The sequence below is a fragment of the Lissotriton vulgaris genome, chromosome 10 (genome assembly GCF_964263255.1).
Source record: "Lissotriton vulgaris chromosome 10, aLisVul1.2, whole genome shotgun sequence".
In the NCBI taxonomy this organism is placed as follows: Eukaryota; Metazoa; Chordata; class Amphibia; order Caudata; family Salamandridae; genus Lissotriton; species Lissotriton vulgaris.
In genome coordinates this window covers 1,082,997,956-1,083,016,021 of record NC_141698.1, presented here as the reverse complement: position 1 = coordinate 1,083,016,021, position 18,066 = coordinate 1,082,997,956, and positions in this window count along the sequence as shown.

The following is an 18,066-nucleotide window of genomic DNA, read 5'->3' as shown; positions in this document are numbered from 1 at the left end:
GCTATATTAGGGTATGAAATATAACATCTGTTCTTACTGGAGCTGAAAAGAGCTAATTAATATAAATGAGGTGGTTTGTGTAAATTGTTTGCAATGTCCGTTAGATCAGAAATTTAGTTTTTGTGCAAAATCAAATCTACAACAAGACTTGCAATGAAGGTGTCTGTGGTGTAACAATGTCGCCACTATGTGATGTTCAGGCCTTGCTAATATGAAATTTGAGCTCTAATTTAGAATGAGTTCTACTTTGTAAATGACATTCTATGTTTGGAATGAGAGTTCTAATTAGGAAATAAAAGAATTCCATTAGAATGCAGATTGGAACCACACTTCTAATTTGGATAGTCAGAACTGAGTTTGGAATGCAAACTCTACCCTTGGAATGCCTCTTGCGCAAAACATAAAATGTTTTTTCAGGTTCAAGCAGCAGCTGTGTATGATGTCTAAGGTTCATTTTGTGAGTAGTAATGAGCGGATTCTAAGGCTACAGTTTTGTTGGGCACCTCGTCTCCCCTGGGTACCCAGAACTACCTTCTATTGACTGAATGGGTGCGATGCTCTTGAAGCTGTGTAGAGTCACACAAGGAGTCTATGGCAAGCCAGGCCAGCACAGAGGCATTCACACAGATGAAGACTCAGAGCCCAGCCATAAGGCCATTGCCAGGCTCTGCCAGTCAGTGCAGAAGAAAGATGCAGGGTGTCTTCTAATTCTTAGATCCCACCCTGCCATTTGAATACCTGAATCACACCTGTGAAATGGGCAGAGCAGATAAGAGGAAACAGAATGAAATGCTGTACATTCCTGTGAAGTGCACCAGGTCCGTCTCACCAGCGCCTTAACAGATTCTGTTACGATGGGTTTGAAGGACATTCTTTTTGGCAGCGACATTGAAAGATGACTATTGTTAATTATTGACCACAGTGGCTACAACATCTGCAGAATAATCCAGACAGAGAGAAAATCTGAAACAAATCCTCTGACAGCTTCTGTCTGTCTAGGCAGGTTCAAAATAAAAGTCTGTACGCAATAAAGAGAACACAGGAAACCTTAATAATTAGTTAATTGTTTTTGACTTCCTTCCCTCAATCTTTTGGTTCTGTGATGTCATGTTACAGATGGGCTTACACCTATCAACATAATGTAACACTGGTCTCTCCATGCAGCCTTGAGTGCTATCAGTGTTTCCATCAATCCCTTGTGACATCAGGTACTACATCACATCCCGGGTCCTGGCAGATATTATGACATCATTCACCACTTAGCTATATATAGAGCCATAGCCAGGGATGCCTGCAGTGTGTGTGCTAGCCTATGAATGGTGTGATTGCGGTGTGAATGGGGCACTCAGACTGCCATCAGACAGGCAGGATGGCCACAACAGCTCTACTTCTCATCGGCCTGACAGGAGCTTGCCTGGTTCCTTCAGGGGGAGAGATCAGGAAGCAAACCTTGTGCACGCAGAACCCGATGTGAAGGCAGTCAATGGTACTGTGACGTGGGGGTGCAAGGACCAGTCGGTGTGGTATGGCCAAAAACAAGTTGTTTCCCGGGTTCCCCAGTAGGCAAATTGAATTTTGCCCTGAGCTCGACGAACCCGTAGCACTGCCCCTATCTGGAGCTGGACACCGGATCCCTGATCAGATGAGAAGCAGGGTAGTGCCCAGAATGTGACGGTGTGAATGGTGTGAATGCAGCCGCGGCTGGTAGTGGGAGTACCGGCCGGGCGGTGACGTGGGGAGGGGGAGGGGCAAGGTGGGGGGTAGTAATCCTTACATTACTACCCCCCACCCTGCCCCTACCCCTCCCCACGTCACCACCCGGCCGGTACTCTCACTGCCCCGCGGCTGGGTGAATGTTCAGTAGCAAAGGTCAAAACCTTGGCGTGGTGCTACTGCTCACAAGTTTACCCATGAACTTGTGCTAATTTGACCTATTTTGGATGAAAGTGGATCGTGCATTGGCTTTGATTTCTTTGTCTTTCTGTTCTGTGTTTTTCTCCTAACTGCTTTCTTGTCCTTTCATGTTGCCTTTCTCACTTTTGCTTTCTAAATCTCACTTTATTCTCTTCATACATTCTTTTATTCCTTCATTGTCCAATTCTAGGAGTTTTGCCTTCTCATTTGTTTAGTCTTGTATTTTATTCTTTCATCCTGTATAGGCTTCCAACTTTCCACATTGCTTTTTTTCTATTTTGTATCTTGGACTTTCTCTTGTCCCGAACATTTTCTTTTCTCATTCTTACTGTATCCGTTCTCTTATTCCAACTTCCATACTTTCTCTTTATTTCCTAGGTCTTCTTTATGTTTTCTTTATTTTATCCTTTCTAACATTTTATGTGTTTCCATATTGTTACTTTTACCACTCTTTACTTCATTACTTTCTGGCATCAATACTTCATGTCTTAATTTTTTGTCATTGTTCTCACTTTATACCTGATGTTTTGTTTCTCGTCTTCTCACTCTGACATTCTTTTTATTTCATGTTTGATTATTTACAGTGCAGTTCGCAATTTGTTTTATTTTAGGTGTTTCTTTTTACAAATGGGACAAAGATATTTTAATTTGTTAGAGGATGACTTTTGAATCAGCAATAGAATGGGGCACCTAGAAGATGTGATAGCAATTTTAGATGTTGCCACTACCTTGTAAGCAGTGAACCCTATCCTGGCAGCATTGAGCTGTATTATTATATCTGTTCTGCATCTTACCAGAGTAGCTGTTTGAGTTACATGAATCAAGACGAAACTGGACAAAAGGACCTACTTAAGACCTTGTGTTCAACAGAAGTAGAAAGACACTGAAAGATGCTAAGACCAAAAATAATTTTTTGAAAGCCCTGCACTTGTCCTTATAGGGGACAATATCTGAGAGGAGCTTCTCGGCACTCCAAGAACTGTGAGATATAACGAGGAGTGGACAGTAAACCTTTGAGCTATTCTGAGTCTGCAGTGAAGGTGGCCACTTACACTTTTTTATTGTATAGCCTGCTTTGATTTTTAGACCATGTGTAGAGTCTTATTGTTGTAATAAGAAATGTGTAAAAAATAAGGTGTTGGAACCTCTCTAAAGCAAGTCGGGATTAGGCCCTGATACATTATCAAAGAAAAAAAGCACTGGTATAGCCAATCGGTTTGACACTGGCTGGCAGTCTTTTGATTTTGCCAATTCTTATTTTGTTTTCTTATTTTTGTTTTATAGTAAAGAGTGTTTTTTTCTCACTCTCACCACCTTTCTTACTTCTGTTTTCTTGTCTTCCACCTCGGTTCGAACTTGTTTTTTTTGTGTTTGCCTTCAGAGAGGACATAGTCTGGTAGTTCAACTGGATGGTTCCCACAAGGAGCAGGGTCAAGACTGATTTGCCAAAGGCAAGGTCTAAACCGAGGTGGCATGGTGAGCAAAAGAACCATTGGTGGGAATGCTACCCACATGAGTGCCAGTGGTTAGATTACTTTCAAGCATTCCTCCCATCACCTTTTGAGAGAACTTTACATGGACCAATGGATAGAAGCCTAAATTTTCAATCTTAGAAACTCACATAGCCATAAGTTGGAAATGTTGCTTCAGTATATTCACAATGATGATATTTGGAGGGGAACTGAGGAAATGCTTTTGGCATTTGTTTTATCGCTCAACACCAATTCTGACTTACAGATCACATTTGAATGCAGAAATAAAAAGACAATTGTATGAGAAAAAGTATCTTAAGATCAGGATCAAAAACAAAGAGTTTCAATACTGCCTTAAGTAAACCTACCAAGTAAAACCTCTATAGCAAAAAGGTAGCTTTCATTCCAGGGCGGTGAGAGATAACTAGTCCTTGTGCTGCTTCTCTGGTTTGGTGGATGTGATTAATCATGAGTGACGTCTTGGATTGAGATTCCTGTGTGATAAAGTGTGGGTTTTTATGGTAGAAGTATTATGTGGTCTTGCAGGGGTGCCTTACCGTGCAATGCTGAAAAAATATGCAAAGATGGAATCTGGGTTCTCTCTCAGTGGACCTCCTCTCAGTATACTCTCTAAGTATACCTTCTATCAGTCCTGGTGGAGTGACAAAGACCATACAGGCTACTTAGGGGAAACATTGAGAAGCTTTTCAAATTAGCAACATGGACAATAAGTAATTGACACACATTGAGAGGTTTCCGACACCATTTTAGAAAAATAGCTCTGATTTGATATATTTTTAGATACAAAAATGAATTCAATACATACAGTATGACCGGAGCAATCAGTTTTCAAACAATACATAAACAATACTTTGCAATGTGAAAAACATTAATGTTACGGTCAGTGGGAAAAATACATATGCAGTTGACACTTTAAAGGATTTGTTCGATGGAACTCTTAAAAACGGGTAGCGTGGTGCAGAGCGGGCGGGCCAAACTCCGGAGGAAATGTGTAAAGCATCTGCGCAGCACACTCACAGGCGACACACCAGGCACACTATAAAAAGAGACTCCACACCAGGTTGCATGTAAAATAGCTTGTGTATTATACCAAACACAGTAGGATGCAATCACAGTTGTAATCACGGCGCCAACTGGCACCAGGTAGCCGTATACAGGGGATTATTTACATGGCAGGGCCAATTGGGCCTCTGCCAACATCATCACCAAGTACACAGATAAAATGAAAGTCCATAAGCAGTAAACGTATAACAGCCAGTAGTTACTGGCCAGACCAAGACCTTAGTAGAAATCCTTGGCATAAACCTCAACAATGTGCACCCTAGGAAAAAGCATTAGGCCCATCAGCACAGCCATAGGTATTAACACATTTGTATAAATAACTTTAGCATGAGGCATAACTTGGAACATCAAAACCTGACATTATGCAACTTCATATGCATTAGGCATCAGTAGGCATGGAAACCACCACAGCATGAAGTAGGCATAAAACCGCATCAGCATAGGTACAAATCATGAACATGGGGCACACTATGCATAACCATAGGCACAAAACATATGAGCATGGAGGCATAATCATATTTGCATAAATCACTTGAGGCATATGCTGAGTAGGCCTTGGGCATAGAACCTCATACAGGGCATCAGTAAGCAGGAAAACATTAGCATGGGTGCACTTTACACAAACCCCACTTAGACCCAGGATCAGCAGCGCCAACATTTGGGAAAAATATATTAGGCAGGATCACAGCACCTCCTGGGGCGCGAAAACCCAACGTGCAGACCTTCAGCCTCTTATGGCATCAGCCTCATTGGCAATGGGCAAATAATGAAAACATCATGGCATAACTGAGAGTGGCACCTTCTGCACAAAATCGTCAGTGTAAATGCACCATCCCGATAGCCATAAATCATAATCCTTTCATTAGACATGAATTACATTTGTAGGAGGCATCATCAGTAGCCTACAGGCCACAGTAGACCTACAAATTATACTCTGCACCAATCCTAGGGTATAAACATATTATCATGTGGCACCTCTTTCGCAGGAACACAATAGGCCTAAAATCAGCACTGCAAACCTGAGGGAAAAGCATTAGGTATCCTCCAAGGTACAAATGCATTATGCAACAAAATTATGCAATAAATCATATGGGGTAAAAGGCCTCGCCAGCATATACACAGTTCGCCCCAATCGGATTCACAACACTCTGAAACTGGCCCGAGGCCAACTGACCTCTATCCGGTGCTCAAATGCTCTATGTGCCGCAAAGTCAGGGCTAGCTGCAAAAACAGCAAAGTGCACAAAGCTGGGCAGGGCAGGAGTGTCTCTCACTCCTCTCTCTCTCTTCTCATGAGGAGTACAATGCCCCCTAATACGTTGCAGCTGCCTGCGCACTCGCAGAGCAGCTGGGAGTCAGGCCGAAAAACAAGCGCTGGCACCACTGCGCAGTTGGGAGCCCAACTTAGGAACCCCTGAAATTCACAGTGCTCCCCAAGGTTGCAGCTGTCCGCTGTCAGACAAGGCTGGTGTAAGGTCAGCACTGGCACCACGGTGCCCTCAGAGCGGCACCGGGGGGAGGCGAGTACCGACAATGTGCCCCAACACTACCCCCACCAATCTGGGACTGATCCCTACTCACCGGGCTCTCTGGAGTCCTTATGCAATCTCTGGGCAACTGCTCTGTGCCTCGATAGGGGGCAGCCGGAATGGAGGACGCACTGCTCCCGCTTCTTCGGTTGCTGCAGGGCTCTCTCTGTCAACACCGTGGGTAGTCCCACAGGCCTTCTCCTTGGGGGTGGGGTTGAAATCCAGCACACAGGAAAGTAGCGCCCACGTTCCTCACTTCCTTCTGGGGCACAGCTGTAGCGCTCACGAGGCGCTAGAGTCCTCCCAAGTCCAGGGTCTCCCAGAATAAAGTAGCGCTCTGGCAGCACAGCGCTGCAGGCATCAGTTTCTCACCTCCTTGAAGTTCAGGCCACCAAATATAGCGCTTTGACAGCACAGTGCTGCAGGCATCACTCGGAATGGAGCACGCACTGCTCCCGCTTCTTCGGTAGCTGCAGGGCTCTCTCTGGCAACACCGTGGGGAGTCCCACAGGCCTTCTCCTGAGGGGGGTTGAAATACAGCACACAGGAAAGTAACGCCCTGTTGCATTGAACAAAATAAATTGATGACTCCTTGTGTTGCTACGTCCAGATGTGTGTTTATTCTTGGTAATCAAATAATCAAGTACAGCATTTATATAAGCTAGTAATCCAGGTTCCAGTATAGGTTAAGGTAAATGCCCCACCGGGAGCAGCTGCCCTGCTGCTCAGCCTCCAAGGTAACTGACAGTACACTTCAAGATACACAGATAGAACTCAGGATGACATCATAGAGACAGGCTGAACAGCAGAGTACAAGAGACTAAGAAAGGACAAGAAAGAAAGAAGAGCTGGTTGAAGCAGGATACAACACGCCCACACTCCTCACCTCCTTCTGGGGCACAGCTGTAGCACTCATGAGGCGCTAGAGTCCTCCCAAGTCCAGGGTTCCCCAGAATAAAGTAGCGCTCTGGAAGCACAGCGCTGCAGGCGTCCGCTCCTCAGCTCCTTGAAGTAACAGGCCACCAAATATAGCGATTTGACAGCACAGCGCTGCAGACGTCACTCCTCCTCTGGCAACCAAGAAAATAGTGCCTTCAAGGCGCTAGGGAGCTGGTGAGGATCCCGAGTCCCACTCAAGACAGTAGTGCCCACGATGTGCTATCTCCCAGGAATGCCTTCAGGTCCCACAGAAGCAAGCTGCAGCAAAAATGTGGGGAATTGAATATATAGTGCTTTAGCAGCACGGCGCTGTATTGAAAATAACCAGCTCTCCCTGGCAGCACGTGCTGAAGGTCCCACCGCGCCAGGACAGTCCCGACTAACAGAGCGCGTTACAAATCAACATATAACATAACATAACGTACCTTCTTCTCCTGGGCAGGTGCTAGAGGCAGTGCTCACCAAGCGCTAGAGAGGCCCAACAGCACAGACAGTGCTCCTCTTCGCGGGCAATGTAGACAATAGTGCCCACGAGGCGCTAAGAAGCAGGAAAGTCCTTGGGGGCTGGGATAGTGCTGCAGCCTTCACAAGGCGCTAGACAGAAGGAGGAGCTCAGTCACTTGAAATGTAGAGCTCACGAGGCGCTAGGGGCCAGGAGACAGTTAACGCAGGGCAAGATCAGCAAGCAGTAGGGCAGCTCACCCAAAAAATGAAGCAACCGTTCCTGGTAACAGTCATCCTCCATTACGATGGCAATCCTGCTAGCACAGCAGTCTCCACTCCAGCAGAGTCTCTCAGTGGCCCTGTGGACAGCAGAGGGGTACAGATGGGCAAAGGGGCCAGCACACAGCGGTAGCTCCTGGCAGAGTGTCCCCTCTCAGTCAAGTCCACCCTCAGTCTGAGCACATGGCATCTCTGCTGTTCTACATATATACCCCACCTACCAGAAAGGGCTGGAAGCTTCTAGAAGGTCCCTGGCAGTTCCAGCCTCCACTGTCACTGTGGGGGAAGTATAGAGCACCTTGTCACTTCAAGCACTTGACCGCCAACCCACCTCAGGCAGGCGGCACAAGCAGACAGAAATGGCATCCATTTTAAAAGTAACATTGCTGCAATGGTGAAAATAAAGGTGCACAGACCATTGCACAGCATTTAACATTTGTATTTCAAATACATCAACATGACATGTTTATTCCCACAAAAGCGAAAAAATTCAGGGAAAAACGGCCAACTCCAACAGGTACCCACTCAGAGTTAAGGTCTCTGGAGGTCTAAGATCAGTTCATAACAGCGAGTGCACCGTGGCGAGTGAGTGAGCCTGAACATCTTAAGGGGAATTTTTTTAAAAAAAAGAGTGGGTAAATGGTGCATTCTCCCGCCTTACTTTTTTACCTCTCTCCTTTCGTCATCTCTCTGCCCTTCTGCCCTGCACCTCACATTTACCGGATTCTGCTATGTATGTAAGTACCATCACTACCCCCACCTTAGTATCATCCAAGCACCTCAAGTCTGCCTCCTAACGGGAGCACACATACCTTGCCCTTTGTGCGCCGAAAGCAGGAATTTTCAGAGATCACCTCAGCGTCCCCTTTCAGTGCTCGCTTCCTGGCTTATTCGAGCTGCAGCCTGCTTGTTTGATGGTATTCTTGCACGACTCCTGTGCTAAGCGGGACAGCTCTGTTCTGGCAATGTATATATGAATAGATTGGTAATTACGTTTGAATTGTGGGCTATACCAGTGCTTTAAATGGGCCGGTACTGTCCGGTACGGAATACCGGCACCTATTTTGAGGAGGAGTACTGCCACTTCTCAAGAGAAATGCAATACCTTTAATTGAAGAGTAGCGGGCACTTCTCAGAAACTAGCAGGTACTCTGGTACAGAGTACCTGCACCTTTATGTTTCCATTTCATGCACTGGTCTATACAATTCATTAAAGGTTTCTTCCACGCAAGTCAATATATAACATAAATAACAAATTAGATATGACTAGCAGCGAGCAATAGGGGAAACATATATAAATGCTGCGAGGGTATGCTTATTTTAACATGAATCTTCCTGTTTATAAATCTCGAGGCGGCCCGGACGTGAAATATGACGTGGGAATGTTAGTTGTGCAAGGGGCTTGTAAATCTGCCCTTGCGTCTCCCCAGAACCCAGGCTTTAAAGTTAAGTGGAAATGGGGAAGCGCTGTCGGTGCAATTACATTCCTATTTCGTGCTGACCAAACCACACCAGTAGTTAAAATCTTCCAATGCTCACGATGCATGAAACAACCGAGAAAGAACACAGCAAAAGCGGCCTCTCACCAACCATATTTTTAGCAAAGCCAGGAAACAAAGCTGTTTTCATTTCTTATTTGTTCTTGAGACAGTTCCAAAGGGTGTTGTCTTTCTGAGTGCAATTACGGGATAAGGAACTGATTATAAATGGCCAATGATTATAAATGGCCAGACACTGATTCGCGGCTCACAATACACGCAGGGGCATTCACACGGGGATTCGCGCGTGGGTTACCAGGGGGGGTAGAGGACATTAAAATAATGAACAAATTTAAACTTACATGACAAGGTCTGCACCACCTTTGCTCCTGAGTCGAGTCCTGCGCTGCTCCTGCAAGCAGCTCCCTCCCCTTCTGTAAGACTGTAAGCCAATCACAACAGTGCAGAGTCCCGGGCGGCGCCCCTCCGTGCAACAGTAGAGAGCGCATGACTGCTTTGGTCGGCACCCAGGGCCGACCAAGCAGCCACAGCACTCAGAGTGGTGCAAGCCACTCCTCCCGCCCCCAACCAGGCACACCCTTGCTGTCTGCTTTCTCGCAGCGCGAGATGCAGAAAGTAAAATGTTATTAAAATACCATTTTATTTTCTGCTTCTCGCACTGCGAGAAAGCAGGGGGGCAGCGCCCCAACGCCCTAATGGAGCGGCCGCCTCTGCTGTTACTAATCCCTCGCCAATCCCCCCTGCTCTCAGTCAAAAATGAAGAAACTGAATATGCTTATCCCACTACTGAGTCATTGCCTGGTTTCCAACCGGATACCCTTAACCAGACAGGTTTTTGTTTTGACTCAAACATGACTTCATCATTGGCCCCAGCCAAATTCACTATTTTTGTCACGTTGTTTGAACAGACTTATTTGGTTCCCCCTTGGACACACATCTGATTGGTGCTCATTGCCATTTTTTTATTCATGTCAATTGGATTTGTGAATTATTTTTTTTCTTCTAATCAACGGCCACTACCTACCTGAACGCTTTGCTGTAAAACTGGCTCCACACTCATCTTTTCAAATCATGAAAAGAGACCAGACTTTTGTCAACATCACCACCTGGCCAGTTGGGGATGGTATTGTTTGGGATGCTGTGGATTTCCAAATTCATAGCCCTGCAGAGTTAAATAATGTAACCAATGTACTTCGTGTTTCAATGGGTGATGTAGTGAAACACAACATACGGTCTGATGATTAGGACGTACAAGCCATACAATCTTTGTTTTCTGATTTGAAGTATTCTGCTGTATCTGATGCAGAAGATGTATATTTAAATACTACAAATTATAATGACTTGTTTTGTTACCAGCATTATGGAGATTACTACCTGCATAAAGCTAATAAATTTAGGAATGTTTTTATTTACACACAGTGGGAACATTGCCTGACTCCTTTTGAAGGCATCTCAAAAACGCTTTTGAAACCATTCTCATATTTTACAGATTTTGATAGGTCAAAGCCGGAGTCATTCTATTTTAAGTAAAATTCTTCGTCCAAACCCAAAGTGATGCTCACCCACACAAAATTATTGTATTCCAAATCCTTTATTTATAACTTGTCGGGGGTGGCTATGAGCTGTGGAAGTCCACAATAGAGCTTAAATCTGTTTGGGGCTCTAGACCCTGGCAGGTGAAGGGCACAGCAGCTTTACATCACACGTGCCTCATTCCAACACATATTTTATTTTTAAATGATTCGATCTACCAGACTACTTGTTTTGGATTGGCTACTTCAAAGCAAATGAATGCCCCTACAATTCCTGCTCTGGCTAAATATCAGAACAGGAGCCGTCATACTGAATATTAAATTGAGGACTTGTAATCATTGCTTACAAATGATACCTTTAATATTTATAGTCTAGACCCCTTCGGTTGATGGTTTGGCAGACCAGTGCAGATGCGTGCCAACTCCGTTTCCATGACAAGGCTCCAGTTACACACAGGACAGGCCTGATCCACGTTTTTCTATCTCCCATTCGGTTACCACCTATTCAGTGGGTAAGTTATGTCAAAATTGATTACAACACTCAACACTTCAGTAAAACAACATTTGTCGTTATTATCAGGTGACATTGATTTGACAGATCTTATTAAAAGAATTGCTGGTCCAAGATGAAAAATATTTTTTTGTGCAGCTTACAATGAAATCTGGAAGCTATACCAAATTGAGGCAGCTTCACGTTTAAGGGTAATAGACCAGGCTAATCTTGAAAAAGTGCTTGCTGTTGTTGATAATCGTATTAATGCACTTTCTTCCCGTATTTACACATTGGACAATATTGTTTCATCGGTAGTTGACTTTGTACAAGAGCATGTATCTGTTTTGTATCATGGTCAAAATCAATTGCATTCAGTTATGCAATTGGCGCGGACTTTACAGACTCTAAAGATGGGGAAAGTTCCATGGGATTATTTGAACACATCATCTTTATTTTGGCCTTTTAACTTAACAACAAAACAGCAGGTTATGTCTATGAAAGATGCTAGGTATTCTCTTTTGTATATTGAAAAGTTAGATCTGTTACCATTCTCTGCGGCCGAAACAGACTCAGCTGTCTGGCTCATCCATGTGGTGATAACTCTCCCATTTTCCTTGTTTACATTTACCTCATGCTTGAAACACTATCCACTAGGCCGCTTCAAACCCTTAGGCAGTGCATTTCTTCATGAGTTGTGGTCACTACCATTCACATACAGATGCCTACGGGATGACAAAGAGGTTTACCTTACTGGGTAATCGTGCAATTCATCCATAGGTCATTCCAGAGTTTACAAAAATATAAAATTGCATGGAGCTTGTAACCTTATGGCCCGAATCTTGCATGTGTTTTGAAGGGTAATCCAGTGCCAGCAATTAAACCTACTTTCACTCTGCTTGCAAACGGTAGTTATCTACTTTTAAATATAGGAACCAAGAAAACCACTAATTACGGCACACATGTAATGTCTCTGAGTTAACAAATTAACCAAGTTTAACAGATCAACCACAGAGTCTTCAAGTGCAGCACCACCCAGCAGCCATATCAAAGACCCCAGCACAGACAAGAGGTGTGCAAGTCAAGACTGAACTAACAGCGCAAACTTTTTTGTTTGAACTGATAAGGGAAACCACAGTCACAGGAGGATCGCAGATGCCTCCTTGCCTTGGGAACACACAACAAGATCTGTAATTTCAAAAGAGAAGTTATGTCTGATTGTATTGTTATGTACCCTCTGTCTACTATGGGTGGTATCTCACTTGTTCTCTGTCGAGGAACTGCTTAGTCAAAAGGAGTCTATTGAAAAATTATCCCCGCACTTGGGCAAAGGGATCTCTCTTGTGATTTGTTTTTAAAAGATGACTTTTTTGTATGTCTTTTGTGTCACTTTTTTCAATATTTTCGAATCTGTGTTTGTGTAAGGAAGAGGATATACACCAAAGTTTGGCTAATGTCTCAGCTTTCCGTTTATTTGCTGTATTTACAATAGAAAAATATAGCCACTCTAAGGGTGAGGTACTTTTTTGAATGGGATGAATTTAAAATGACGTGTTAAGCTTTGTGTTCATAGTGCCGCAAAATGAACACTTCTTTTTAAATATCTCCCGTTATTTATATTGAAGCAGCGTTTTTCCTCCTGCAAGTTGTCCCTATGCACAAACCGGAGCCCCAAACTTCATTTTACCTTTCTCTCATTATTTAATTACAATGTAATGAAAATAAATGTCTAATGATATTCCTGTCTCCTGTTTGCGGCCAGGAACAACTTGCAAAGTACTTTAGTTAAAAATGAAAGATCACTGTAAATTGCTGCTTTAAATTAATGTTTTATTAACCCCTTTCACGAGGGGCTACTTCCCCTGCGGTGCGGGGGGGGGCGGGGCGGTGTCGCGGTGCTCGTTATGAGCCCAGCTCCTCATGCTGGGCTCATCACGGAGAAGTGTGGCTCAATGGTTAGAGCGGTAGACCCTGATGCAGAGGTCTAGCCCAGGACCAGGGTTCAATTCCCCGCCTCGGCAGGTCTTGGGCTCAAAATTCCACAGACCTGATAATTCTCGCCTCCGTGCCTATTCCAATCATGGAGTCCCACTTTGCAACTCTGGGCAATAGCTTGCTTAATCTCCACAATGGCCCCCACAATGCTAAGGATGGCTGGCCTCCACCTTGGAGGTGCCCAGAAGTGGACGCCTCACAGGGAAAGCCAGGATGGGTTCCACAACGGTATTCGTACAAGCGCCTTGAGATCCTTGCAGATGAGTAGTGCGCTATACAAGTATCAATTTACATATGCTGAACAGTGGAGCTTTGCTCATGACGACCACTCCCATGGAACGCCCGCGCAGGTGGGAAAATAGCCCCGCGTGGGCTGTCTGCAGCACTTATGACGAGCTCAGCTCGGCATGAGCACAGCTCCACTATGCCTCATGATGAGCTGAGCTCGTCATAAGCCCCGAAGGGGTTAAAACAACGTTTCAAACAGATTTCTTTTCACAAAGTAAAGTATCTTTACCATTTTGATTGCCCGAATAAAGCATTTCACATGCATCTTTTTCCTCAAAAACGTTTCTCTCTACCACAAACCTAATTCTGGCAGTCTGGTTGTGCCTCCAAGACCGCTGCTCATGCTGCAAAAGTCGTGCAGGATCAAAGTACAGAGCTGGGCAGCAGACGGCAGGAGTCATGGTTCTACGTGGGCAGTTTAACACTGCTCATGCCAGGCCAGCATCACTCGCTTTGACCAACCCCCTCCCCAGCTAAGCTCAATAGCCAATGGAAGCAGTTGGTTCGTGAGACAGGAGCCAGGAACGCATAGGAAGTCAAAAATGGCAAAAAATATAAAAAACGACAATGAAGGGCACAAAAGTGGGCATCGGGACACAAGCTACTGACAGTATGTCAGCAACCTACCGGTAGCTTACGATCGGCCGGTTGGAGACCCCTGGTGCAGACCATGGGTGGCCCTTAGCTTATCTGGGGTGGTCTTCTTTAACAACAAGTGGTCCACCAACATGGAGTTCCTGTTTAGGGCCACCCGGCTTGAGGATAAGAAGGGAATGAGTCACATGGGGGAAGGCTGAATGAGAGCATGACCAGCCCATGTCAGGAAATTGGGACAGCGAGGTAAAGGAGCGCTTCCACTTGCGCAAATGCTAACTCCAGCAGGATCATTCACATACCGGATATGAAATGGGGCACCTCCACACTGATGGATTACTACTGGAACTGTGGCAAGTATGCCTATACTCAGCGCATCCCCAGATGGCACAGATTCTGCTCCCCTGCACCACATACACCCCACCCTAATCTACTGTGCACCACTGCACTGTAGGACACTGCACCCTGCCCACTTCACTCTGTGCCTCTCTAATCTGCACCATTCTACTTCATGCCAGTGCTCTCCATCCCGCTCTACTCTGCACCACTGTACTCTTCGCCAATGCACTAACACCACTCCAGTCTTGGCCACTACACTCTGCTCCACTCTAAGCCGCTCCACTGCAACACTGTACACTACGCCACTGCACCATACTAGGCCTGGGCAGAGTTCCGTTATGTGGAAGTCCGCAAAGTGGCCAAAAATGCTGCTTTACTCCACAGGGCTTCGCAAGCAGCAATGTGAGGTAAGTCGTGCTAAGTTTTAGCATTGGGTGATTGTCCCACACTGCAAAATCAGCGCAAATGGCACCACCCGCAACGGAAGAGGGCACAGTTTCTTTCTGCTGCTCGCGTAGATGTTCTCCTCGAGCGGCAGCTTCTTCAATGCGAGCAGCAGGTTTCTCAACCCGAGCGGTAGCGACCTACCACAACCTTCCGTGTTGAGAAATCTCGCTGGGATGGGGTCTAGTATTGGATTTTCCTCGCTCACCAATGTAACACTGTAGAGCTGTGAGGGAGGAAAAACTATGCTCCATGCTGCTACGCTGAGCTTTTCGGAACCCCGCACTCAATGCGGAGCACAGAGTGGGAAAAACACCACAAGCGGAACAAAGTTTACTACCCAGGCCTACACTATTCCACCCAATTTTACCCTGCACCACTCCACTCTACACAGCAAAAAACCACTCTACACTGCACCACTTCACTCTACTTTGAAACAATCCACTGTAACCCACTACACTCTAAGGCGCATATTACCAAGCACAGCGTTAAAATTATCGTTGCTTTAACGGCAGAAAACTGCTGCTAAAGCACGATAATGGACTTGATAATATGCCCTTGAGAATTCCAATAGAAGCCCATGTTCTGGTGTCAAAATGGGCTTCCATTGGAATTCTCAAGGGCATATTATCAAGCCCTTTATCGACGCTTTATCTGCAATAATTTTAACACTGTGCTTGATAATGTGCCCCTATGACACTGAACTCTAAGTCACATTAAACCACTCTGTGCCACTCCCCTCTGCGTAACTGCAATCAATACTGCTCCACTCTACTCTATGCAACTGTTCTCTACCCTGCTTCACTCCACTTTGCTCTGAAACAATCTACTCTACTCCATCCTATGCCACTCCACTCTACAGCACTCTACTCCACCCTATGCCACTCCACTCTACAGCACTCCACTCCACCCTATGCCACTCCACTCTACAGCACTCTACTCCACCCTATGCCACTCCACTCTACAGCACTCTACTCCACCCTATGCCACTCCACTCTACAACACTCTACTCCACTTTATGCCACTCCACTCTACAGCACTCTACTCCACCCTATGCCACTCCACTCTACAGCACTCTACTCCACCCTATGCCACTCCACTCTACAGCACTCTACTCCACTCTATGCCACTCCACTCTACTCCACCCTATGCCACTACACTCTACAGCACTCTACTCCACCCTATGCCACTCCACTCTACAGCACTCTACTCCATCCTCTGCCACCCCACTCTACAGCTCTCTACTCCACTCTATACCACTCCACTCTACAGCACTCTACTCCACCCTGTGCCACTCCACTCTACAGCACTCTACTCCACTCTATGCCATTCCACTCTACAGCACTCTACTCCACCCTGTTGCACTCCACTCTACAGCACTCTACTCCAGCCTATGCCACTCCTCTCTATAGCACTCTACTCTACCCTATGCCACTCCACTCTACAGCACTCTACGCCACTTTATACCACTCCACTCTACAGCACTCTACTCCGCTCTATGCCACTCCGCTCTACAGCACTCTACTCCACCCTATGTACCTCCACTCTACAGTACTCTACTCCACCCTATGCCACTTTACTCTACAGCACTCTACTCCACTCTATGCCACTACACTCCACAGCACTCTACTCCACCCTGTGCCACTCCACTCTACAACACTCTACTCCACTCTATGCCACTCCACTCTACAGCACTCTACTCTACCCTATGGCACTCCACTCTACAGCACTCTACTCCACCCTATGCCACTCCACTCTATAGCACTCTACTCCACCCAATGCCACTCCACTCTACAACACTCTACTCCGCTCTATGCCACCCCACTCTACAGCACTCTACTCCACCCTATGCCACTCCACTCTACAGCACCCTACTCCACTATATGCCACTACACTTTACAGCACTCTACTCCACCCTGTGCCACTCCACTCTACAGCACTCTACTCCACCTTGTGCCTCTCCACTCTACAGCACTCTACTCCACTCTATGCCACTCCACTCTACAGCACTCTACTCCACCCTGTGCCACTCCACTCTACAGCCCTCTACTCCACCCTATGCCACTCCACTCTACAACACTCTACTCCACTCTATGCCACTCTACTCTACAGCACTCTACTCCACCCTATGCCACTCCACTCTACAGCACTCTACTCCACCCTATGCCACTCCACTCTATAGCAATCTACTCCACTCTATGCCACTACACTCTACAGCACTCTACTCCACCCCGTGCCACTCCACTCTACAGCACTCTACTCCACTCTATGCCACTCCACTCTACAGCACTCTACTCCACCCTATGCCACTCCACTCTATAGCACTCTACTCCACTCTATGCCACTCCACTCTACAGCACTCTACTCCACCCTGTGCCACTCCACTCTACAGCACTCTACTCCACCCTGTGCCACTCCACTCTACAGCACTCTACTCCACTCTATTCCATTCTATGACACTCAACTCTGCTCTACACTGCTCCACGATATTCTACGTCACTCCACTCTACGACACTCTACTCAACTCTGACACTCTGCCCCACTCAACTCTACGCCGGTCCATAACACTACACTCTACTACACTTTGCGACCCAACACTCCATTCCGCTCTCTTTTACCCCACTTACTTCTAGTCATGCTGAACAGCAGCCACTCTGGTGTGCAACATGGCTAAAACATATTAGCAAAAGCAATAGCTTTTACATAGGCTATGCCTATTGGCTTTGCAAAAACAACAGGACGGCTGCTTCAAAGCCATTCCATGTTTTCACCATGCAGGCGGCACCCGCTGGCATTTTTAAAGGGGATTGGAGATTCCATTGCAGGCGGAGCAGTCCCTGCAAGGGGATGTCTGAGGGGTTCATGACACCCGCCCTTTCCCCCACTAGCTGGCTGCCATCAGCGGGGACACTGACAGTGCATCACCTTTTGGATGGCGCACTATCAGTGTGCCTCCTGACAGCTTCTTTGCCTCTGCGCCTGCATCTGTAATAGGGCTCGGGTGCAGAGGCAAAGGGTCTGTCGCTTAGACTGCCGACTTTAGTGCTGGAGACCAGGGTTCGAGCCTCGGGTCGCGTCCACATCCAACCTCTAAATCAAGCAGTGGACTGCTGGCACTTCATAACTAAGAAGTGTGTGTGAGTCTGTGTCCATCTTTTCTTTATGATTACTGACCAGGAAACTTCTAACATCCTCTTTGCCATCGAGCCTTCACTCTTCTTTTTAT